Source organism: Rhinolophus sinicus, linkage group LG03, assembly GCF_036562045.2.
Source record: "Rhinolophus sinicus isolate RSC01 linkage group LG03, ASM3656204v1, whole genome shotgun sequence".
Lineage (NCBI taxonomy): Eukaryota > Metazoa > Chordata > Mammalia > Chiroptera > Rhinolophidae > Rhinolophus > Rhinolophus sinicus.
The window spans coordinates 141,555,156-141,582,504 of NC_133753.1; the positions used below are offsets into that span (position 1 = coordinate 141,555,156).

The 27,349-nt window shown below is 34.7% G+C and overlaps 1 long non-coding RNA gene across 3 annotated transcripts in view; it reads right to left on the bottom strand.

Moving 5' to 3' along the window:
• The window catches only part of LOC109448662 (uncharacterized), a 439,520-nt gene that overhangs the window by 146,167 nt on the left and 266,004 nt on the right, over positions 1–27,349 (bottom strand). Inside the window, exon 4 of one of the 3 annotated variants that reach the window (XR_012495024.1) lies at positions 14,958–15,079. The exons of the other annotated variants lie outside the window; for them this stretch is intronic. This is a non-coding gene — a long non-coding RNA (uncharacterized LOC109448662). The remainder of the gene's footprint in view (positions 1–14,957; positions 15,080–27,349) is intronic. 3 annotated transcript variants of the gene reach the window in all.

Sequence of the window (27,349 nt, forward strand, 5' to 3'; positions counted from 1 at the left end):
AATGACGATCATAAAGTACTGAGTGACCCTAAAGCATAATATTGAAAGACAATGGAATAATAATGATACCAATTGAGGAGAAAATTGATGTAAGAAAATGGCCTGATAGACAAGAAATGAGTGCAGAATTATAACAAATTTTTATTGCTGTGGGTCTGAGAACCTTTTCACACAAGCCGGTCATGTAGAGCAAGGAGTATTACTCCTCAGTCTCCCTTCTACAACCTTCATAAAAGCAAAACTTCTAAGACTGTGTGAAATAAACAGATAGCAATAAAAAGCATTAGTTCAATTGCCAACTCTAATGAAATGAGAATTGCTACTTGAAGCATGTTGTTGAGAATGCCAAGGTCTTCTCAGTGGGAAAATGAGGCCCATGACCCATTAGTGTTTGCTATCATGGATAAGGGAGAATGTGTCTAAAGGGGAATGTGCTACAATGTCCAACACAATCCTGGATGGAGGCTTGCTGAAACCATAGGGCGTCTGTATGGGCATGAATCAATTTGAGATTTTACAAAACAGAATTTTTATTTCAAAATTAAGTTTATGTCAAGACTGACAATTTAATTTTTTTCTGACAGAAACTATATATTTCCTCCTTAACCCAATGCAATCTATTTTCTGCCTTTATTATTTCCTTTTCACTAGCATTTCAAAGACCACCTCCAGTTTCTACACCATCAAATTCATTGGCCTCATCATAAGATTTGACCCTTGGCATTGCTGAGATTATGGATAATTTAGAAATCCATTACATGGGACTCTCTCTTCCTTTGTCCTTGAGTGGCTTGATCCCCTTGGTTCTCTTTTATCTGGGCTGTGGAATTCCCTTCTCTCTAGTAACTCAGGGTACATACAGTCTCTCTCTCTGTTTCTAACTATCTTCTTCCTTCTGTTACATTAGTCTTATTAAAACATTATTTCATCCTGCTGGCTTGTTACTCAAAATGCTTATTACTTTTTTGAGATAAGGGTCAAACACCTTAGCCTGGACCACTAAGTTCTTGCATTAGTGAGCTCCTATAACCATCCTTTCAGTGGCTTATCCCAACAGGAATTTATTTCTCGCTCATGTAAATTCCAATTGAAAGTGGGGAAGTGCCTCTGCTCCATGTAGTCATTTAGGAACTCAGACAGATAGAGGGACTGTGCTTTTCAACTTGGACACAGTCAAATCAGCACATGGAAAAGAGAGAAAGTAAAGGATCACACAGAAGGTTTTTATGAGTCAGGCCTCCCATCCACATTCCATTGGCCAAAATCAGTCACATGGCCCAGACAGCTGCAAAGGAGTTTGAAAAATGTGCCCAGGAGCAAAACAAAATGGATTTTATTGACTTGCTTTGCAGTCTTTGTTACAGTTCTATGCCATCTGTCACAAACTAACTTCCAAACAATTTTCAAGTCTCCAGCTGACCTGACCTATTCATGTTTTCTTTTTCCTGGCTATGTCCTGCCCACTAACTTCACAGTGACCTCTGCATCCTTAAAAGAGACAGCACTATTTTCCATATTATTTATTAGCAGATGCTGCTCCAAATGTTAGGAGGCATGGTACAGAGACTGTGTGTGCATGCCAAATCATGGAATGAACTGTAGGGGCTACCTGGACCAAAGAGGTCATCACACATTTTATAGAACCCAAAGGTAGACTGGATTGTTCCAAAGTTAGAACCAACCGCATACATTCCTGTGCATTTTGTGAAAGGCCATGCTACATGGAATGTGTGACTCCATAAGTGTTTGAGTGCCTGCCCATTTCATGATCTAACAGTTCATCATTCTGTGGTAACCCTTCCAATTGACAGTAGTATACCCCAACTCTCACATTAGTGTAGAGTGACTCCTCTCTTTCTTTTCTATAGCTACTGGATGCTACGCTACTTTAAATAGGTTGGATGATGGGTAAAGAGCAAGTTTCTGCAAAGTGACAAAACAAAGAAATCCAGCCTTTGGTGTTACTGTAATTATTGAGCCTCCAGAACGTGTCCTAGGATCCTTAAAAAGCATTTTCCATAGGTTGCTTCAACTAAAATCCAGTGCTTACCGGGCCAGGTAGACCCAGAGCTCTTGTGATTTTTCTCTTCTCTTACAAGAAACATAATATAGAAATTATAAGTATTATTAACTTTCAGGTGAGTTTCGTATCAGAAGAATTTCAAATGCTAAGTGTAAATTGAGTTTACATTTTTGGAAAAGTAATACTTCTTCACTTAGCTCAATGCTTCTCAGGTTAGGATAACAAGCAGTAATTATTTGAGAATGAAAACTTTTTTAATTCTGTTTTTCAGTTTACTGTGATAATTAATATGTGAAAGAGGAAAAAAAAGGACATCTCCATTTTCATCTATTAGTTAGAAATAGCAATATTGACAAGATCAAGTAACTGTTTTGATCATTAAATAATTACAGATGCTATAGAATTTTGCAATGGAATAAAATACATGCAAATGCCAAAATTCTGCGTTAGAAAGTCATTGCCTTAAACATATGGAAATTTAATTTAAGACAAATGCCTGAGAAGCATCTAATCATAGAAACAATACTAGTATCTAGTGCATAAACACTAGTAAGCGGAAAAAGAACAAAAATACACATAATGCTTAACTGTGTAATACATGAATAAAAAGAAGTATTTTTGACTTTTAAAGAATTTTTTGTATTGTCAAAGAAGTTTTCAGGAGTGCCAATAGCTAATTCAAAGAGGCACATAGTGATTTATAATTCTGTGGAAAAATTAAAGTCATAAGTACTTATACATTCTCTAGGGATGTAACAAAATATGTCCCTTGCAATTTGCCTCTACCTCTCCAGTTGGATGAACGAAACAGTGCAGTAAACATGTTGAAGATGTCTTTAAAAAAAAAAAAAGTGGAATTTATGTCTAACGTCCTGGTATTATCTTAGTTACTTGTACAAGGCAAGGGTGAATTTCAGAAGCCTTGCTCAATACACCCGTGTTAATTATCTCAACAAACATTTGTTGACCATCAATTCTGGGACACATGTGGGATTTTATGGGTTCTAGGATAAACTACAGGATCTCAGAAAGATTTGGAAACTCAAACCTTATTTCATTATGGATATAAGGACCTCTGCCAAAGAGAAAGAACAAAATAATAAGGGTCCCAGGTATCCCAATTTAAAACTTACTTTTAGCTCCAAATATCTTGCAGGACACAACGCCTTGGTCTTTTGGAAGCAACTGTGTAGATGACGAGGAAGGAAATCCAACTCATGTATGAAAAGCGTGCTTCATCACAATGGCACCATCTGCTTCTCTCGCCTCACTATGTTAACTCTAACTTCCAAAAAGGTTGTCAGATATGAAGATTATTCTCTCAAGCCCCACCTAAGGCTCAAATCTATACTAAGATAATGTGGACTAGCTCTTATCAGAAAATGCTTGTCATGGGGAAAAGGGACCACCACAGAGACAAAACAAGACATACAACTGTGGGCCAAATGGAAAAATAAACAGAAGCTGGAGTCTTCTTTATAGGGGAAAAAAAAGGTAGCTTGGAATTTAAAAAAAAAAAAAAATAATACAGTACTAAACAAATAATAGATGACCAATATATTACAATAAATACATTAAAATATGGAGACAGTGTCTTCCTGTGTAACAGAACTTAGCAATCTATGACCTAAAAGCCAAGTCTCTCTGTCTCCCATGAGTTTTATTGGAAGAGTCATGCTCATTTGTTAACATAGTCTATGGTTGCATTTGAGCTAAAGTGGTAAAGTTGAATTGTTGCTACAAAGACCAAATGACCAACAAAACTAGTTACTACCTAGCTTTTTATTGAAAAAGTTTGTTTTCCCCTTATATAGAATTCAAACCTCTCTCATTCTCATTGCCAAACCTACCAGAGTATTCCCTTCCACTCCAATCTATTTTTCTTCATTATTCCAAGCTTGGGATTGCTTTCAGGTACTCTCTGCTTTCTTCTTGTAGGCCCTGGCTTGCTGAAATATATCCCCTGTTAGGCCCAGGGAGGAGTCTGGAAAAAGCCTGTTTTATTTTTATGCTGTCTTAGATGAATAGATGGAATTGCTACCTTCTCCTGAAGGAGAAGTTTGTACTGGAGCAATTCTTGAAAGAATTATGTGGAAGCAATGGATGCAATGGTGTACCACATGCACAGTAAAATAAGGAATGTGAGATTCCCCAGTATTCAGTACACATATATACTGAAGATTTATAACAAAGGTAAGACACCCATGAATCATTAAGATGGAGCTGATTTTATGCTCGAGATCTAATGAAAACTTCAGTAAATTTATAAGTAAATCTACTTGGCATTCAATTCCCCCTGTAGATTATAGTTTCACAGACATCAAACTAATGAAAGAAAATTTAAAAGTCTGTTAAAGGGAGCACATATATAACAGGATTAGGAAAGCATGACTAAGTAGAAATAATGCATATTTATTGGGGGTCCACACATTTAAGCCAGTAATTATTTTTCAACTACTAATTGTAAAACACTTAGCACTTGTTTTCCAATATAAAAACAGATCAATTAAACAAGAGACGGGGTATATGCTTTACAAACATTTACTGAATATAAGCCACATTCATGATAGTCTAATAGTTGTTAAAAATAAAAGACTCAATTTCTACTTTTGAGAAGCTTAGAATCTACTGAAGAAGCTAGAGCAAATAAGTCCCCACTCCCCATTCTCAATTGAGTTTTTTAATAACAGACACCAATGTCTATCTGTTTCTCCAAAGGAGACACACAACATTCCCCTTTCGCAGACTCAATCTTAAGCAACATTTCCATCAGGCACATTACATGAGTATTGAAACATATTGCCAGGCACTGTGCTAGTGCTTTATTTGCATTAACTCATTTACTCTTTAGCAGAACTCTATAAGGGTGCTACAATTATTGTACTTCATCACAGTATTGATTCTTAGGCCATTATGCTATGCATCACCAAGGAAAAAAAGCATTACCAATTAAATTATGACATTCCATCAACTGTAAGATGCAACCTGATTTCTGAGAAGTGAATTGTGAAAGTTTGTACTACTTAGACTCAATTAATAATGGCGTTAGCCCCATTTTTCAGATGAGAAAACCAGAGCACAAAGAGGTAAATTTTCTTGCCTAAAGTCACTTAGCCAGAAAGTGGCAAAATAGTCTGAGATCTATGACCTTAAACATGGAGCTCCACTGTATATGACAGAACACTGGATATAACATTGGATTTTTCAAGAAACATAAAGGTGTTGGTCGCAGGCACAAATAGCAGGAAGCAAAGTCACAGGAAATAGAGTAGCTGCCACAAAGAAGCCTTTTTCTTCTTGTGCCCTGTGAATTATTTCTGTACAAGCTCCTGTTATTTCCATGGTATTTAGGTTATTCATACCTCCTTTTTATTGCATTATAATCATGACTTGAGAAAGATCAGTTGAGAGCAAGAGGGCAGGACCAGTCCATAAGTATGTGTTAATTTAGAACACATTGAGGAAATATTAATAAGTACCATGCCTACAGGACTGCCACATGGCAAAAGCCTGCATGGATATATGCAACACTAAAATTTATAATATTTTAACTGTTGAGGTATGTATATATTTATATATTTATGTATTTTATATTTATATAAAGAATAGATTTATAAATTACACATTGTAATGCAGATAAGATTCTGTTTGCAAAAGGCCTTTGAGAACAGACTGTTAAGTCAGATAGGGAGCACCTGTGTATGTCCCAATGACTTAGGTTACTATCTGCAGGGAAAAATAAGAACCACAAAGCTATGAACTGCCTAAGGGCCAGGACTGTATATGATCTAGCACTTAGCACAGTACCTTCCACAATAGTCAATAAGGGCTCTTTTTTTTAAGCAAATTCATGAGTTTTTATACGTTCATAAAAGCAAACTCTTTGTTCATTTGGCAAGTCCTGTGTTTTGGTAAACGATGTCATATACATACTATATCACAAAAACGGTGTTGGCTGAGTGTGACTTCTTGATATGAAGTGCAAGATTTCAGGATTTCAGTGTAACTGTGAAATTGATGTAAAATTTCAATGTTTATGACTCCAATGGGCTTTATGTATTCCAGACAATCTTAGTGATCAAAGTATAGGCTGTATGGTTTGTCAACTCATTCTTGAGACAGCGGAACATGACATAGGACTTTGCAATTCATCATTATTTGCTACTGACCCTCACTTGGTCATTAGTAACTCTGTTTCTTGCAGTGAGGTTTGAAGTTATTTTTTTTGAGATCTACTTTGTATGAAACTAAGGCCACCCTAGATCATATGTTTTGGCTTAGCCAGACCCAAAGAATTTGAACTTAAAATGAAAGCTCATTGCCTTGCATCATGTTCAAACTGAATTTTCCTTTCTAAAGCCAGAATCTATTTCATTCTAATTGCAGTTATTTTGTCCTATCTCATCCCCTATAATCAAAGTATCATTTTAAAATGTTAAGAAACTATAGATGTCAAGAGTAATTGGAAATGATACAAAACGTAACAATTTGATTTTTTCCTGAGTAAGTCTTCATATCAAAATATAAACTAAAAAGGGATTTTATATCTGGCATACTCGGGATGTAATGCTAGCAAAGAACTGGAACAAGAGAAGAAAAGTGGCAAAGGGCAGAGGGGAAAAATTAAAAGTCTGTGTAGAACAATGATTGTTTACTTTAAATGCAAGGGATATTCTTTTGAAGTGAATATTGTGCTAAGTGTTAAGCCAAAACCAAAATTATATGAATGGAAAGAAAGTAAAGGCTTTGAGTCCCCAATGGATTTTTTAAATTCCTGTGGAAAGTTTGATGGGCTGTCTTTCTTCTTATAAATAAACTATTGTGGTTTTAAGACATGTGTTGCGTCTTGGTTTATTTAATTCTGAATAGCAGAAAGAAAGAGTCACTTGGTGAGTAATACACAATGTGTTGGCATTCAAAGTAAATACAACAGATCATGTTTAAATTAAAAAGGGTCTGCCTCAGAATAAAAGCCAAAAGGCAATAAAAAAATAAAAAAAAGGTATTGTGGTTGTGAAGAAAATCCCAACTCTGTAAAAATAATTTAAATTATGGCAAAAGAAATCCCTCATTGAGACTGAACTCAACCTAGTCAGTTTGATTTCAATATTATCAAAGATTTTTGTCTGTTATTCTAGAGGGAAGAATGTACAGTCCAATTTTAAAAATCGTTAGAAGAGAGTCCGTTGTCAGATGTGTATTACCTAGAATCTCATCTAATTCATAAATTCCAAAATTTTCTTCATAGTTTCACGCACTTATACCCAGGCAACCTGTGATAGAATTGGCTAAGAAATAAGCATAATATATGATATTTTTTATATATTTAGAAAAACACATTTTTATTTTTACAGTTACAGAGCCTTCAGCAGAATTTTAATTCTAAATGGATCTTTATGCCAATGTACCTTTGAAATACACATATTTGAGAAATTTTTCCAGTGATCTTTGTTTAACCTAACCTGGGAATTCTGATATATATATATATATATATATATATATATATATATATACAGTTACACTGAAATCCTGAAATCTTGCACTTCATATCAAGAAGTCACACTCATATATATATATATATATATATATATATATATATATATATATATATGTGATCTTTTTTATCAGATTAAAGATGTTTAAAAACTACAAAAATAGATCTGTCTGTGGAAACAAACAAGAGGGGATCACAAATCTTAGACAAATAAAAAATATATACTTAACTTATCCCAAGAAAATTATATTTCTAAATTTACACCAATTCTGAAAGCCTAATAGAATCAATGTAGAATCGAGACATCTCTGTTGAATTATACCTAGGTGTTCCTCATCTACACATATATTTTTTCCTTTATGGGTTCATAGCCCATTATTCACTATTTATAATATTCGGGGGCAGGGAATAACAACAATAAACAAGAGAGAAAAGCTATGCCCACATACAGAAACAGAACTAGGCCACTATCTAATAGTTTTGATTTAATTTCCTTTGTATAAAAAGGTACAATATTTACACTTATAACTAATTTACAGCAACTATCTTGAACAATCATATTCAGCTTTTTTCTGCCCCCTCATCCTTTTATAAGGAGTATAAATTAGAAGCAATTTGCCCCCATATAAGAAAAGATTCTCTTTTATTTTTGTAAGAGTTTGAAGTCACAGTCTTTCAATATTTTCTAGTGTTGGGAATTCAATGTATTCATGCCTGCAATCTATCAATCTACATTTTCATGACATTTTCACACATTCACTATAGCAGGAATTGCCCAAAAGTGTGCTCAGGAAGACCCCTGCATCAGAATCAATGGGATACATCTTTTTCTTTCTTTCTTTTTTTTTTTTCTTTTTTTTTATTAGTTTCAGGTGCACAAGACAAAGCAAAACTTAGACGTTTATCATTTATATCCCTCACACTGTGTGAACCCCCCTCCCCCCATCCACTATCCCTCTGTACGTTCCCCAAATTAATTTTCAAACCCCCATGACCATCTTGTGGTTACCGACTATTTTTCAAAACCTCTCACCTTCCCCTTATCCCCACCCCCCCACCCCTCTAGCAACCCTCTGTTTTTCCTCCATGTTTTCAAAACTGTCTCTGATTAGTTCATTCACTTATTCTTTTCTTTAGATTCCACATATAAGTGAGATCATATGGATACATCTTGAACATACATATTCTGGGGCTCCAGACCAACCCTTCAGAGTCAGAACCTCTGCAAATGGGATCTGGAAATCTACATGTTTTAAAGTTCCCCACCTGATCTTATGGGCATTCCATTTTGAAAATCACTTGTAACAGGCATTCAAGGGTCATTGAGAATGAGGAAATGAAGGGAAACAAAAGCTAACTTTGTAGATGTGAATGACAGAACAAGAAAGAGAGTATATAAAAGAAATTCAAAGTAGTGGAGAGGGCATAAATCAGGGCTAACAGATGCAGAATTCAAGTTCAGATAAGACATAAAATATATAGAGGTAGGTAGATAGATAGATAGATAGATAGATAGATAGATAGATAGATAAATGATATATATTCTTGATACATCAAGGCCAGTAGATCTAAGGAAAAAACACATCTTCATAAACTAGGATGCATTCTCTCTCCCAGTGATTTACTTATAAACTATGTACATTATCTTCATTTTCATTACACAATCACCGGTATCTTGCAGACGTTTTGGGATCTTGTCATAAAAACGGTTAGTTTTATTAAGACTCACTTCTCTGTGTTATGGGTAATGATTTGGGCACTGAAATCTAAACTCCAGTTTTCTATACGGAGGTTTACTAGGTGCCCCGTGGTCAGGAGATGCTGTAAAACTATTACGTGAAATAAGAAATCAATCCTTAAATTTTCCTGACCTAAAAACCCAATAGTTAAAAAAAAATCTCTAAAATGAGCTTTTAATGAGCTCAAGTAATGAACAGTTACCATATTACTATGCTTAAGATTCATATAGAATGTTCGTAACAAAATTATGGCTTTACCTTTGGACATATTTAGCAAACAATTTAAATATTTCATTCAAAATGTCATTATATTTCAAACTATATTTGAAAATAATTTTTCATCAAGCAATAAAGATTTAAGTTGACTTGTCACCTAACCTGTGTTCAAAAACATTTTTAGATGAACTAATGAGCTAAAGAATGGCTAGGAAACCCATACACCAATTCATGCAAGTTTAACATTTACCATGTAAGGGAGATGAAAAGTCATTGGGAATTTCAGTGGTTTAACTTTGAAAATGAAATACCCTAGTAATCTCCTTAAAATTTTATGCATTAATATAGTTAAATAGTCTTCAGAGATTTCATGGACACTATTTAAATTTTTTGACAATTTTCCACTACTTATCCCTGTGTCAAGATTATCAATACTCAATATAAAATAGTTTGGCTGCAGAGGTAATGGGATTCTGAAGACACAGATTCTAGTGGGACACTGCCTGGGTCGGAATCCTGACTCCCTACTGCACTATGGGATGCAGAGAAATTGATTTGCTTGTCTAAGTCCCATTGCCCTTTCTGTAAAATGGAAATGATGGTGGTAACAATAACTGCCTTTTAAGATAGTGTGGAAATCTAAAGAGATAATTCACCCCTGGTGCATAACACACCCCCAATAACTGCTTGTTATGAATGCTATTTCTATACAATTTTTATTTTCAGCATATCAAGCTTTCTTTTCTCATTGTTTGCCTTCAAATAATTTAATTTGAAATTATGAATTATAGTTATTATAGAAATATACTTACTACTTTCAACTGGTATATATAAAGGTGTGTGTATATGTTATGCATTTGTGTGTGGTTGGATGGATGGATGAGAGATGGTAGATAGATTGATAGATAGACAGATTGATGCCACAATGTAAGATTGGCTTTGAATAAAAAGGTCTAGCTGTTAAATAAAGTTTGAAAGCCAACATGACATTAGTTTCAATAATTAAGAGCTTGAAAACAGAGAATTCAAAGTGTGCCTAGCCATTTACATATAGTATCTGCCTTATATGACTGTAAATTATGCATCAGTATTTATATTCCCATTTTACAGATGAAGAGTGTGAGCCTCAAAGAAGTTGCCCACAGCCACAGAGCTAGAAACGGGCAGAGCCATGATGAAACACATTTTGATTCCAACACCTATGATTTTGATATCCTACTACACTGCTTTACATCAGCACAGGATTTTTGTCAGCTCAGACATTTAAACAACCTAGATTTAGGAGACTACGGTTAGATGCAGGTAAGAGGTGAACCAGAACAATAAAGGGTGTTAAGGAAAACCATGGAGAGGAGAGGGACTAAGCTGATGAATGCCTTGAATCTGCATTTTTTGGCCAAACTGACCCTCTACTCTCGATTGCATTCTAAGATGATTTGGCCGTGGTGTCCATTTCCTTAAATGACTACTGTCTGCAGCTTCTTAAATCCACGCAGTAGCCATCCTGGAGAAGAATGCCTGAAATGAAACAGCTGCAAGGGTTCAGATGCCCCTGTCAATCTCATTTGTCATTTTCCTTCAAAGCCATGTTGGTCCAACAGGCAGTTCTGTGGTATTCTTAGTTTGGGCCTACTTAGTTGGTTGAAATACTGTGACCTTTCTTTTTATGGCAATCTATTCAAACTGCTTCTCTTGCCCTGTACCTCCCATTCACACTGTTCTACAACCCTTATTTCAGATAGCTCCTTAGGAGAGATGTTTTATGAATCTTCTCTTATTTTTAAAAATGAACTACAAAAATACATCTCACCAATAGTAGCTCTGGATGGTAAGCCACTTTCAAGGCTCATCCAGAGATAAGTTTGAATTACTATGGTTGATGCCTGGTGCAAGGATTAGAATTATGCTATGTTGCTTATGAATATGTAGTTGATTCTAGCATAGGAAGCTGAGAAACTCCCTTGACTGAGCAAAGTGTATTTCTACCATTTCTGATTTAGTTTTTTTACTGCCTACCACAGGAAGCTAAAATTGTAGCAATTTCCAGGGTCAGATGGGGAGAGAAGTCCTGGATGAAATTTAGACAGAACCACATACTTCCCTTCCCCAAACCCCCCAAGATGTGGCCCCTGGAAAAGGCCTTTCATAAAGAGGACCTATCAGTTAAACGTCTCCTTTGTGGGCAGATCTGGCTCCAGCTAAGTCTAAAGGTGTATAAAGAGAGTGGAAGTTTTTACAGCAATTGCCCAAAATTGTGTTTTAATTTCCATACACACATTTGGAATCTTGTGTTATTTTTAGCTTTTGCCATCACTGTTCAAACAAAGCAGCAGGTTAAAACTTTTTTTTTTTCAAATCACATGAAAACCTCATATAACAAAAGTCCAGTGCTATTTTAGACCAAGTAAATACAGACAAGCAGACCTTAGACCTCCTCTTGTCTTTTGGCTCTGCTTCAGTTTGAACTAAGGGAAGTCTTTCTGGGGGAAAAAAATGAAAATTATAATTCTTAAAATGAGACTAAATTTAGGAGACCTAACAAGCAATATTCTGGCCTACAATTGCTTTCAAGTCCAGAAAGAACAACCAGTAAAATATAAGACATTAGGTACCATGTCCTTTTGAATTGTTTTTATTTTTAGTACAGTGTATGTGGGTGTGTATTCTGACAGCATGTTTTGAAATAATAACCATGGAGACTAATTCAGTCCTTTATTCATGTAATCAGCAAACATTTATTAAACGGGCACTATGTGTAGAGCCTTAGGCTGAGTTGGGAGGAAAACAATGTCTTTGTCCAGACCTGGCCCTCAGTGAGTCACAGTCTACAAAGGAGATCAAACTATAAACAAATCATTACAACACAATGTGGAAAGTGTTGACCAGTGTATGTATAAAGTGCCATGAGAACACTGAAGAATGAGCAACTATCTACCTATGCAGGAAGTAAAAGAAAAGCAATTAAGAAACACTTTCCCAGAGGTGGTATTTTAGCTGGGTTTGATCAAAATGGGTCACAATATTCCAGAAGATAAACCGGCAAAGGCCCAAAGAGTTCAAGCATATATTGCATTCAGACAACTAGAGGTATTTAGGTTAGATTTCAGGATGGATTTTAAAAGTAGAAGAGGGTCAAAGTTTCCTCATAACTTCTGAAGAACTTGAGCATTATCCTGGAAGTAGTGGGGGAGATTTTGAAAAACTTTATATTAATAAGTAAATTAGAATTATTGAGACCTATTAACAATCTTGTGCAGCAGCATAGAAGGAAAAGAGAAGGACCCAAATTAAGCCAGTAGGAAGAGAGAAGGGGACAAAAACAGACACGATATAAGAGTGAGAATCAGTAGTGTTGGGCACCTGATGAGTGGTAGGCTTAGGAAGAAAATGAATTAGTTAATTTCATTAATCTCATAGGAGGCTTTTAATTGCGGGATGGAATACTCAGCTCAAAACAGCCAAAATAAGGAGTCTCATCCAAGTAAACTGTGCAGAGGTTGGAAGGGCCACAGAGAGAGTTTCATCAGGGCGGATTTGCTTCTTTGCAATTTCCTTGAACTGCTCCGTTCCACCTGTTGGGCTTTTTACTAGACTGGCTTTTCTGATGTCAAAGAGATGTGGCTGCCAACACTACCTAGGCCACATGCCATCTGGTTAACACACGGAAGAGAGAGATGGCGTCTCCTACAACCTCAGCTTTGTTATCATTGGACTAGTTTAGGTCTTTTGCTCACCCTGAATCAATATTTGTGGCAGTGAGAATGTCATCTGCTAATTGGCTTAGGCCAAGGTTTCCAGAAGCAATTACTATGTCAAGGAAGACAGAATGATCCTCATTTAGACTTTTCTAGTCCCACCTATGGGGCTAGGAATCAGATCAATTTCATGGAAAATACATGTGTGCTACACAATTGACTCAAGAGTAGAAAATATGTGGGGGAGACATTGCAATGCCCACTAACATGCTGAACAAAATTATTCTTTACACATGTTACTATGTAAGCAAGTGGTCAAGACTGCTTTCTACAAGCAATTTCCAGGCTGAAGAATGAACTGCTTTATTCCCTCCCTGTTCCTGCAGAATAACCTTATTCAGTAATGGCAGGCACCTACATGAGATAGGCAAAGACAGGTATTTAGATTTATAATATCTTTCTTGAAAATACAATATCTTGGACTATCATCTATAGAATTCTATAATTTGGACAAAGTCTGTATTTCCTCCTCTTATATCTAACTATTTAGGAATCAATCAATTAATAATCTCCATTTTTAAGAATGTCCTAATATATCTTCCTAATACAATGACCAAAAAGATGTTTTCTACTATTTTATATTTATATTTTTGTAGATTTATAATTAATTTGCAGACTTCTATTGGAATACTACTTACGCAGGTTATACACTAAGAAATTTGCCCTCACAAAATATACAATATGTTTAAAATTGATCACAAGAATAAAAATGTTTTTATGACTGTGCACGGAGTTGAATATTAACTAGACTTGTGGTGATCATTTTGCAGTGTATACAAGTGTTGAGTCCTTATGTTGTATACCTGAAACTAATGTTAGATGTCAATTATACCTCAATTTAAAAAATAGAAAAAAATGATATGTGTGGATTTGCTATTATTTAGTATAAGCAAAAATACAGAGATTAGCTACTATGTTGATTTTTAAAGATAGTTCGATGCCAATTTATCAATAAGGTATTGTTAATGAAATTCACTGGTAAAAAAGGCTCAAACCTCTTTTTTCATTTGGTACTTTATACACTAGTGTTTAGATGATTCAAAATGGAAAATATATGTGGGATCAGCCATATTGGTCAAATCCCAGTTATGTCATTTACTAACCATATGACTTTAAGTATATCAAGTATGTTACTGATATCTTTGGATATCAGTATCACCATCTATAAAATGGAGTCAATAATATGCAGCTCATGAGACAAAAATAAAGATTAGAGATTATAATAAACATAATGGGCCTGGCCTATAAAGTGCTTGAGATCTTCATTTACTGGTTGACAACTATACAACAAACCCACGTATACTTGAAGCACAATATACAAAGTAAAAGTTTAATAAACACCTTTAAATGTTTTATAGCAAAAAGTAATGAGGTCTCTAAAAACATCTTCTCTGGCTTATTAAAGGAACTGGAACTATTTTAAAGCTGGGTAAATTATTACTGTACTTAAGATGCCTAATTGTGGAGAAAGAACACATTCACTAACTTGTTTATTCAGAAAGATTCATTGAGCACCTAATATGTGTCAGATACTGAAGCTGGGAAAAGAACTAGGCCCTGGGACACAGTAATAAACAAGACAAAGTCCCTGCCCTTACGGAGCTTATTTGATATAACTAATAATCTTGGTATAACTAATACATAACTAAGCAAATAAACAATTACGCATCTTCAGAGAGTATTAAGTATAATAAAGAATAAGGAGATACGGTGAGGGCATAGATAGTTACCTGGCAAGGAGTGGAGTTCAACAGACAGTGTTTTCGATGGAATAGTCACCAAAAGCTCCTTGAGGACTCCATATTAATGTCTACCACCGTTTCATAGGTCAGACTTTCTCTCCTTTTCACATCTAATAAACAGAAATAACAGCTATACTACCTTCTTCAGTATTCTTATGAATAAAGTCATAAGAAAGTTCTAGTTTCATTTACAGAATCAGGTTAATCTTCTTGTTGCTTATTATAAAGAAACTATGAATTGGTTTGAAATTAAATACATTGCCTTGGAAATTGGAAACATATGTAAACTTTTCAGAATATTAAGTTTTCAACCAAAGGAAGTAGTAAAAGTCTTGCTTAAGTAAATTTTAATATTTCCTTTGCTATCTGAGGGAGACTACACGTTTTGGATTGTGTAAAGGATGGAATGTAGTTTTAAAATGTGATTTATTTTACTTTGGAATTTAACAGCACCTGCTTTGTTTTCATTGGAATCCTTTCAAGTACCTTCTCAAGTAAGCATTACATTTTCCTAAAGCTGAATGTAACTGAAAATGAAAAGCCTATTTTTGCCATATTTGTAATGATTATAAAAAATTAGCAAAAATGTTATGAATGTTTAATGAGTGCATTAAGGGATAATCAGTCCGATTATAACAGTATCAAAAGATAGGTGTAGATTGATGCTTAATTGTAATCTTGACACAATAAAACCCACTAACTGGTCTCTATTTAAAGGTCCTTCAAAATATTTTAAAAATAATTTTATTTTTAAATGTTGGTTCCCATAAAATTAAAGGAATATATACATATTTATACACATAAATACATCCATATATGTGTGTGTGTGTGTGTGTGTGTGATTGAGTCATGGTTTCAGTCCCCCTTTTCTCCAGAATCTTGTCTACACTGCACCAAAAACTATACAGATTTAGATAAAGACATCATTAGAGATTAGTTACAGACTACAGAAGTGTTCGTTTTTTAGTCTTCTTGATCATACTATTCTACATTTACCTTGTTAAACTTATCTGTAGAGCATTTGAATTACACAAAAACTACAGAAGTTTTAATCCCTGGTGCATTTTCAGAATATTTTCAGTTGATACTATTATCTAAACATCAACCTATAAAGATGAAACAACAGCTGGTACAGGTCTAAAAAGAGTATTTGATCCAAGGGTTTCTGTAGTATTCTTGACCACACCTTTCTTCTTGTTGCACCCCTTTTCTTGGTTTCTGTGATACCTTTTTGTGTGCTTTTATGATTTTCTTACCAATTCCCTGAATGCTTTTGTTCTGACTCTTTAATTACCTTACCTCCCTTTCCTCATTGCGGAACTTAAATATCACTCTTCCACAGGGTCCTGTACAACACACTTTGCTCTTCATTAATAAATATCTACCACTGATTACATTTTCAGATCTGTTTCAAGCAAGAGAGTATAGATACAACAGAAACAATGGGAAGTCAGATTCAGCATGTACTCTAGGTGAGCTTGAAATATGGTTCCAGCAAATAGGTAAGCAAGTTCACCCAAGATTCTTATTGTATCAGAATCTTTAAATTTACTTGCCCATCTGAGTGCTATACAGAGACCGTACTTGAAGACTGTACTTCACTACATTGTTATGACATGTTAGGAACATATACAATAAAATTTAATCATGCATTTTTCCATTATTCCACATCTTGGATAACATAGGACCCCTGTGATATATCTACAGCATTTTTACTCCATCATACAACCCCTAGGTAGGTGAAAAGCAACATTTTAGGATAAAGAGCTTGGAATTTTAGATGTAGACACAGTTGGGTTTCATACATACACCACTTTTTTACTAAACAAGTAAGTTTGACTGTATTTTTTTTTCTACACTTTGAACATTTTTTTCTCTACACTATTTGGCGGAACCGTATTACAAGCTACACCTTGAGGAATAACAGGTATTAAAGTTGCCTATTTCAATATCACAAAAAGAGTTGATTTTTTTTTCAGGTTACATCTTTACTGGGGATTTACAGTACTTGTATATAAGGATACTGCATGGCACAAACACAGTTTTAATAACACCATAAAGAATTATAATAATGTTTCTTTTTTTAATTAAAATATAATTTTAATTCCTGAAATTGTAATTTTCTAATTCGATTTATGTAGAGTCCAAATCCCTGTGTACCAAATAAAACAAAATATTTAAGATCTTTAAATAAAAATTTAAAAAATTCTGTGATTTCTGATTATGAACTATCTTATGGTTTAAACTTAGATATTATTTAACTTTAGTAACACTTTCATTTTATAATTCTCAAACAGACACAAACCATGAATGGTTGTTAAATAATTCTTTTTAGTTGATAATATCTGAGGAAAGATAATATATTCTCATTGATACACAAAAATATGCAGTTCTTTCATTAATATTCAGGAATTCTTATAGTTATACGACCATACGAGTATACTAGAAAGAAACCAGAAAGTTTCTGAATATTATAATGCATAAAAATTTCAAACATACAATAATGTTAGGTAAGTATATGTACTCTACTTTCATTCTCTATTAATTTTCAGATAAAATAAGAGACGTGTGTATACATATATATCATAACTTAAAACATAAATAGTTAATAAATTATAGGTTCTATTTTATCCAACTAGACTTTATCATACTTTATTCCTATTTCCAAATAATACACAGACAAATGAGCATTTGGAACATTATTAATTTTTAGAATGGTTATTTCTGCATATTTTAGGTCAGAGATTGAAGGTGAAAATATCTTCTTAGAAATTATAGTTTTAGCGAAATTTTTTCCTCCATTCTAGATTTGAGAGGAGACTCTAAATTATTATTAGATTGCTAGTTGCCTTTGTTGTTATATTTTTTTTCCAGGATTTGACATGACATCCTTTGCAAGCAATACATGCATATCATTTTATACTAATGTCATTGTGAAGCTGTGAAATAAATTGTGAAATTTATAACTTTAGATGCACCTTTGGAAGTGTTTTACTAAACACAGGATCAATAGCAAGATTCTATCATATGATTATAGTAGATTAGGGTTTCTCAACCTTGGTACTAATGACACTTTGGACAATACAAATTTTTGTTCTGGTAGGATATCTTGCGTATTATTTAGCAGCATACTTGGCCTTTCCCAGTAAATTCCAGTAGCACACACACCCTCCCACCCAGTCATGTCAATTAATAATGTCTCCATACATTGCCAAATGTCTCCTGGGAGCAAAAATTAGCTCAGGTTGAGAATCACTATACTATATACCTTAAGTAATATTGTAAAGTCTAAATGCCTAAACCAGTTTTACTGTGGCAAAATTTGTACTAGGGGGGAAAATCTTAAACCCATACAAACAACTTGGAATTGCAGCATTTGAGAAAAAATCCTCTCTTCCTCCTCCATCCAGACAAAAAGCCACACCAGGAGTTAAAGCAAAAACATCCTGATTAGATTAGCACCAACTTCACTGGTGGCCAGCAATTGCCTCCCTAACTGGGTGTGGCAAGAAAAGAAAGTTCCTTGTTCTCTTGAGGAGCTAACTGCCTGCAACAGCCTTTATTTGGGCAGTAGCCTGAAGCAACCCATCCTTTATTGGAACCATGATTGATGCAAGTTTATTGTTTTCCTCTGTGGAAGCCCGAAGGACACAATGTTTATTGTTTATTTCCTCTGCACAGTGTCTGTCTATCCAGCCTAAGTAATACAGGGTCCAAACCTCGGTTTGGCAATCTCTATCCTCCAAGCTAAATCCCATAGGGATAGTATTGGTGAATGACAGGCTTGGCTTAAAGTTTAAGAATTCCCTTGGCCAAATAACGTAACATACATGGTTTACCCAGATGTTGGGAGTTAGTCCCAGAGACCCGATCCTTCTCTAGACTGGAAGAAAAACACAACCACAAATCTTCTACTCTTCCCAATGTCCTGGAAGGTCCTGCCCTCAACATGATGGCACTCAATCAAGAATTCTGTACTAGGGATCCTTACAAGCTGTCTGCTGCACAAGGGCAATGATTTTGTCTTACTTAAACCAGGTGCTCTAGAAGCATATGGTGACTTGACTTTTGTCGTAAGTGGATACTACACAATCAGGGTCCCACTAGAATATATCATCTCCACTTTTTGAGTCTTCTCATACAACATTTTGAGCAAAATACAATGGCCACCCACATCACAGTTATACTTGCTATTGTTATGTGCTGAATAAATTGGTAAAAATCCCATTAATTGTACACACCACTCACACAGGTCATATACAGCCTCCAAATTACTCTGTGAGCCACACGTGTCATTGGTGAGGGAATGCAGATGAGATTATCTAAGCATCACTATTTTTAAAATTCCTGAGCCTTTCTGTTAATCTAGCCACCCCATTCTAGCCTCTTCTAACTTTTGCCCCACTCTGAAGTTGGCCTATTCAGGCAATGGGAAATGAGAAAGTCGGGTCATGAACATGCTCTACATTTGTGCCAAGGCTGTTGAACCACCCCTCTGGCAATGCTAAGGAATGTGAGTTCCTAGTACCATCCCATGTGTCTGGCTCCAGGCCCCAAAATACCATCAGCAACAAGCATCCAGTTGGCAACTATATCTTTCAGACTTGCTCATAAACACACACCTATATATATACCCACATATCACATTTCCCTGCCCAATGAGGTAAGGATGCCTTTTTTGCCTTGAGTTTCTAGTAATAACCTAAACTATGGTGGGCTAAAATGTCATAAGGCTTATGGTCATATCCACAAGTGCTTTCTTAAGAGGTTTCCTGACAACATGGCCTCCAATTTCAGTATTTTTAAATCTGCTTGCACATTAAAACCCCCATACCTCTGGTATTAACAAGCAAATGTGCAGATAACAGAAACACACTCTGCTCGTGAACAAGGAGATTGTGGAGCTGGTTTCAGTGTCAAAATGTCATATGTGCTGGTAATTTTTTTTTTTTTTTTAATTCTCTGAAAAATGTTTCTCTTCATCTGTTAAAAATTTAAAGAGAATTGAAAACTCTTCGGGAATGCAACCCCTGTGTGATTGACAGTGACAAGTACACATACCTTGAAAGCTCCACTGTAATGTTTATACTTAATAAAAACAAATACTGTGGCATCTGAGAGTAGCCTAGTCAGCCATGCAGCTTTCTACCTGGCATCTTGTAAATTAATCTGGGTGTTTATGCTGTAGATCATTCATGATGAACATATTGCTATAGCAACATGCATTTCTTCCATTTCTTTCCTGCTAATTACACTAACATCACCATCAGCTACTAAATCTTTGAATTACTAATGAATGTATGTGGAAGCAATGTCTTGATAACACTCTTTCAGTATGTTCTCATCTACAAATTAAGAATAGATGTATGTAATTTAATTATTTTTAATTTATTGTTAAATCTTTTCAATATAAGGTTAATCCACACCCATACTTAGACATATTGAAGGATTTGGGAGGTGCCTCTATAGAATCACATACAACTCAAAGAAAAAGAATGTGGTGATATCAGGTAGAATTCTTTGCCACACCCACCATTTTTATCATTTGTGTCTACATTAATTTAACATTTGACCACAAAGAAGTATTATTTAAACCTATGAACTGCTCAGGCTCTTAAGTTTCTGTAACTCAAACACCAATATTATAAATATTCATATTTATTTAAAGTAAGCCTTTTGGCAGAGTATTTAATGAAAGATTGCAGAGATTTTAGTTGATATGTAGCACATAGGTAGGAAACTTCTGGAAAATTCATGTTCATTAACACTATAAGGATAAAGACAGACCCATCCTAGATAATTCCCCAAACCATTACATCTTTGAAAGACTCTGTTTAGCATTCATCTCAGGTGCACATTGAATGTGTAGGGAAAATCTTGTATTCTTTCAGGCCTTTGAATTTCTATATAGGTCACAAAAATAGGTATTTCCTAGTCATCTACTGACGTAAATTATTAGTGCTTACTCTAAACATGTCTAAACATAGTCAAGCTGTTTAGGCCCAAAGGGTTGGCTCAGGTCATTAGTAAAAATGAAAATTTCTAAATGATCTAAGTAGGGTGAAAATAAAGGTTTTGACCTACTCAATACATTTTGAATGTCAGGGACAGGCAAATGAGGAACAAAGGTGGTAAGAATGATAGCTGGATTCCCCTAGCTAAATATACTACTTCCCTAAAAATTAAGGATCATTGGGTTGCTATTTCAGCCAAAATGCCCCCACAACATCTCCTCTTTTAGGTTTTTCTATGTACCGTGTTTCTCTGAAAATAAGACAGGGTCTCAAATTAATTTTTACTCCAAAAGACACATTAGGGCTTATGTTCAGAGAATGTCATCCTGAAAAATCATGCTAGGACTTATTTTCCGGTTAGGTCTTATTTTCAGGGGAACACGTTATTCTAAGTTAACTAGAAGTGAAATAATGACTATCGAAAAGGTATGAAAGGAATTGATCTATTGGGGTTTAATATGTTACCCAATATCCTAATTTCAAATTTGTTTTTCTTAAGCTTGAGAATTTTGATGTATTATTGCACATCTTTCATTGTGAGAATTATGAGTATGTGAAACTATTTCCATGTATTTCAATGTTCATGTGTAGTAATAAACAGAATATTTGTCATGCAGCAATAAAAAACGAATACAATAAATTAACCATCAAAGAAATTATCATAAAGATCATCAAAGCTATTACTATTCATTTATTGAGGTATTACTGTTCCTTTTGCCACTTATTCTAGCATCATTAAATTAAATACTGAAAAATTTGTGATGATGGGTTCATCAAAAATGTATGTTCTCCAATAAGACTTTTCTCTACCTGTGCTCAATTGGGTACTGTGACATTTCCTTCTTCCCACAAAGAATAGAGAAGAGAATCCAGGAAAAAAATTCCCTCTTGTGATAAAAATATTCAATGATTGTTACTTTGGGGACATGGAGTCCAGTAGGAACCATTGATGTTAGAACAGAGAGGGTAGTAAGTCTCAGCTGTCTTTCTCTGAGGGGATTGGAGCATTCTGAATCAGTCCATTGCTGGTAAGTAGCGTTACTGTGCATCTATCACAGCCCCACACAACCCTCAGCATCTCCCATGCCAGGACATGGAAAACGTGGTGTGAGTGTGAATAGATTTGATGGAAGTTACTTGAGGGTAAATAATTCAAGATATCAGGTCATTATTTTTATTACTTAACAACTCTAAATTCATGATGTATATGTAAGTAATTTATCAAAGGAAAGATTAGAAGAATGAGTATTGTTTGGCCCATCTATTGTTCTTGGCAGAAAAAAAATCTGGCTCCACTACTGGATGGGGTTTAGAAGAAATACGTATATATTTGACTTTTTAAAGTGTCATGAAAAGAAAAAAAAAAGATGTATGTGTTTGTATAAATACATGGAAATATATAGGTGAATATACAACAAAAGTAGATTATCAGGTAGGTGGGATTAAGAAAGAAAGGAGCAGGCTTTTACTATTTTCTTTGCACATCTTTGTTATAAAACAAGCATGAGCTCCTCTTTTAATTTAAAATAATGAAAATATACTTTTAAAAATGAGTCTTCTACCTTATGAGAAGGGATATTCTCATAAGATATACTTCTTATATGTTAGGATTTTTCCATTCAGAAGGGAGACTCATGCCTGAATTTCTTTTTTTTTTTTTTTTATTAAAGGGAAATCATTTACAAAGCTTTACAGAGTAAGACTTTATTTATCAAATACATGGTGATGGTAAGAGAACTGACTCTGGGTTGTGAACACACAGTGGGATTTATAGATGATGTAATACAGAATTGTACACCTGAAATCTATGTAATTTTACTAACAATTGTTACCCCAATAAACATAAATAAGTAAATAAATAAATAAATACATAATCTTTGGTAATAAAGGTTTATTATACAAGCATTTAAAAATCTTTAATTATATCCATGTTTGTATCAAATCCAACTGCATTATCCCAGTGGTTCAGCACCTTATGTATATGTTATGTCTATCTGATTCAATGAGGCCTCCCATGTAATCAGTACAGAAAAAACTAAAACAATTACCTTCCTTTCCACACTTTCAAGTTATTCAGAGAATAGCTTAGAAATAAATCTTTATTCTCCACAATTTGGATTGCATGGGCTACTAGTACCCAGAAGGTTTCCAACATGGTCCATACAATAGTTATTATATTGTAATTTAAGTTCTTTCATATTCATTCTGATATTTCGGGGGGTGATAACCTAACCCAAAGTGGTCTTTTAAGAATACTAAGTGAAAAAATATGTTTCCAACTTTTTGAAGTAACAAGAACTATTACAAACATTACACAATGCTTAAAATATCTTTGTTCTCTCTAGAAAAACAGAAACTAGACTTGCCAGTTATCTTATTCCTTTACTGAGTCCAACTATAGTTTGACTGAACTAGGACTTTTTATTGTTCTGTTTTTTGGCTAAAATGCTGCATGCCTCATATTTGCTTTTTACCATAAAAGCAAATATAATCATTCAAATATTTAAATATGAATAAAACCTCATTAAATTTCTGTGCAGAAAATCATAGTCCCATGAAAATTCAAAACCCCAAGGATGACTTATTTTGAGACCACCTGAAATATCTCCTCCAAAATGTGATTTGAATTCACATCAGAGAAAGCTCATAACAGGACAACTTTTGTCAAGTAACAGCTTCTTTGCACCAACTACGTATCACTTAGACAAGCAGAGTGATTCTCTCCCAGAATATTAGGCTGTGATTTGAGTTCCTGCTGCAGAATGCAAGGAGCACCATCTGAGGAATCAGAGAACCACAACTATGCCAACAAGTAGCTGTGTGACCTCAGACAAAGCCCTTCACCCAAGAGAGAGGCTGTTTCTTCTTGGAGCAGATGCAGATAGCAATGCTTTTCTTACTTATCTCAAAGAACTACAAAAGGGCTCACACAAGGTAACAAATTTAGCATCCCTATCATTCCTCTTCATCTTTCTTATTCAGAATTATTTACTAGAATGTACAATGTGTTATTGTATTAACATATTTATATGTCTGTCTTCCCCACTACATTATATATTCTTCTAATGCAGGAAAACTGTGCCTTTTTTCCCTTATATCCCAATTACTATAGGATATAATACATGTTCATGAAGTGAAATATTGATTATAAAGAGTAAAGCACCACATAAATGCAAGGTGTTGGGTATGATCAGTATTAACAACAGGAGTCAGTTTAGAGATGAAAGTCCCTCTATGAAATGGTCATTTCACCTGAAGGGCATTGTGTTCTGAACTAAAGGGATCCACGTTTCTCTCTGAATTCCGTGTTATGACCAAAGCCATCATCTACGAAGCACTGGCTTCCTCATGAACAAGTTCTTTATAAAACAATTAGTCTTTTTAGTTTTTATTTCCCATCTCACAATGAATGAAGGATACTCCATGGTGAAAGTGTGTGTTCAAAGGAATGGAAATAAACCAAATAAAAATGATTATTGAGCTATAGACTTTCTAAATAATGTCCCAAGTACATCTACAAGATCTCTGCATTTTAAGGACAGTTTGCACAAACACAGGCTCTTTATTCTCAAACAGAAAGAAAGAAAGAAAGAAAGAAAGAAAGAAAGAAAGAAAGAAAGAAAGAAAGAAAGAAAGAAAGGAGGGAGGGAGGGAGGGAGGGAGGGAGGGAGGGAGGGAGGGAGGGAGGGAGGGAGGGAGGGAGGGAGGGAGGAAAGGAATCCCACATTTCCAGCAAGAACTGTGAAAAACATTAGAAAAATCGTTTTTTTTCTTTCATGTACAAAAAGAAATCTACTTCAAAGACAACATGGCCTGTATTCTAGCATTGCATATACATTAATAATTTCTTTGCCTTGTTTTTTAGAATGATAAAAGTATCTTTTTTTAGCTAAGTAGAATTTCCAAAAGCTATTGACCAGGACCTATCAATTTCTGGAATCACTCAAATAGTATATAAGAGAATATCATATTAACAGAAGACAAAAAAAGGTTAAAGGTCAATAGATGTGAATAAAATTATTCCATTTTTTAAGTCAGTAATTTAAAAAAAAATTCCCTCAGCAAAACTGAGCATTCTTTAGATAAAAAAGAGAATTTAGTAAAATAATTTTCATACCATCAGTGCCCGGCCAAAAACTGAAAACAAACAATTAAAAATCAATATAGTAATGAGAAATATGTTAGAAAATAAAAGGCTTTGTCCCAATTCCACTTCTTAATCTTCAATATAAAGTCTTAATTTAGCATTTCACATTTTTAATTTTCCTTTTTATCTTTTTTGTGTAATCTAATATTTGTCCTATTTTATTAGGATTTCTTTGCTGGACCATTTTGCAAATGTGAAGTTAAAGAAAGAGAATTCAAGTGACTTGAGTAGGTTCAAATGGTAAGTTCATTCTGAGTTGCCAATGCACTAGAATTCAGTGTCAGAATCTTCATTACCATCTCAGACCACTGTGTTGCTCTATTCACTGTCCTATTAATTCTCATCCCGTTGGAGGGAAGAATACACATCTATGGACAACTTAAAGTTGGTACATTAACTGTGATGGGAGAAAATATATTTCAATTATACTTCATGGAATCATATTGCTTCTCCATTTTTAAAGAAACTTTTAGATTTAATGTTGAAAATATGGGAAATTGGAATATAGATGATAAAATATTAGTTTATAAAAACTGTTTCAAACTTCCCCAAACCTAAATATGATTAATTTATAGTCACTAAGCATTCCTGATACTTTAGACAAAGGTCAACAGAGTGGAGAAGAATAATTGATAAGCAAATCAGATAAGTGGGGGAAAAAAGAAGTGGTTCAGCTAACTCACGAAAATATCCGAAATCTAAGTAGGATTTCTCTAAACTTTTGTCACCAAGGATTTCCACCTTTAAATATTCTCCACCAAGGAATTTATGTTTTGAAAGATCCGTATGACACAAATTACACTTAGTAATTTTTTAATAAATATGAGTTAAGTCTTATATACTGAGTTGATGTAATTCCAGCCAAAAGTAAAAATCCTAATTACCCTCCATAGCCTTATCAGAGCTTAATATATACTTCCTTGTAAGTGTATTAGAGTAATGAAAAGGCTCATATTAGGATCTTTAAGCATTCCTATTATGAACTACTATGTTGACAAATGTAGTTTTTCCTCCACACCCCAATGTCCATAACTCCATTCTGTTTTGAATACTTGTGACATGAAGACTCATTGATGAATTATTCTATTATCCTCTTTTTGGCACTCAACTATCAGGAAGTCCTGCTGAATCTGTCTCCACAGAATAACTCCAATTTTTCCATTTATCTCTGTTTCCTCTCTCACCTTTCCTATTCAAGACACCATCACCTTTTTTATAGACCACCAAAACAGCTGCCAACCAGGGTTCCCTGCCTTCATCTTTCTCTCCCTAAAATTCATTCTCCACACAGGATTTGGAGGTTTTTCTTATGTTTCAGTCAGATCTTGTTGCCCACCTGTTTAAAATTCTTTAGTGATTTTTTTGTTGTATTTAAAATAAAACCCAGACTCCTTTCTATGACCTACAAGATGTTATAATGATCTGACCCATTCCTTCTTCCCCAACTTCACTTAAAAACCATTCCTTCCGTTTCCATGCGTTCCTTGCACTTACTGTCACCTCCACCTGGAATTCCCTTTTCTTTGATTGTCCCATGGCTAGATCCTCCTTACCACTCAGCTCTCAATTCAAATGACATCTATTCATAGAGGTTTTCTCTGATGTCTTAACCTGTCACAATCCTTTCACATATTTAATACATTACATTATTTTCCATTTTTATTAGCAATTTTATCGCTATCTGAGTTCATCATATTCATTATTCTGTTTAATTGTCAATATCCTCCAATTAGATTGTAAGATCTATGACAATGAGGACTGGTGCATAGTAGGCATTCAATAAATAGTTGTTGAAAACAAGAATGAATGACTATTTGCAGTCAAGATGGTAGAGTAGGTAAACTCTTTGCTCACATCCTCTCAGCACCCATAAATTACAACTAAACTACAGACAATCATCATTGAGAATCACCTGAAGTCTAGTTAAACCAAAGCCCCACAACTACGGACACACAGAAGAAGTTACCTCAAGACTGGTATGAGGGGCAGAGACACAGAATGGGCTGGTTCGACACCTGTGTGTGACCGTTAAAAAATGGGAGGGTTATCTCAGCTGGGGAGGTAACCACCAGAGGAGTGAGGGGTCCGAGCCTCATACCAGGCTTTCCAACCCAGGGTTCCAGTGCTAGGAGAAAAGTCTCCATAAATTCTGGTTGTGAAAACCACTGGAGATTGTGGCAAAGTGAAATGGAGGGTGGCTGGAGTCACAGGTGCTCCTC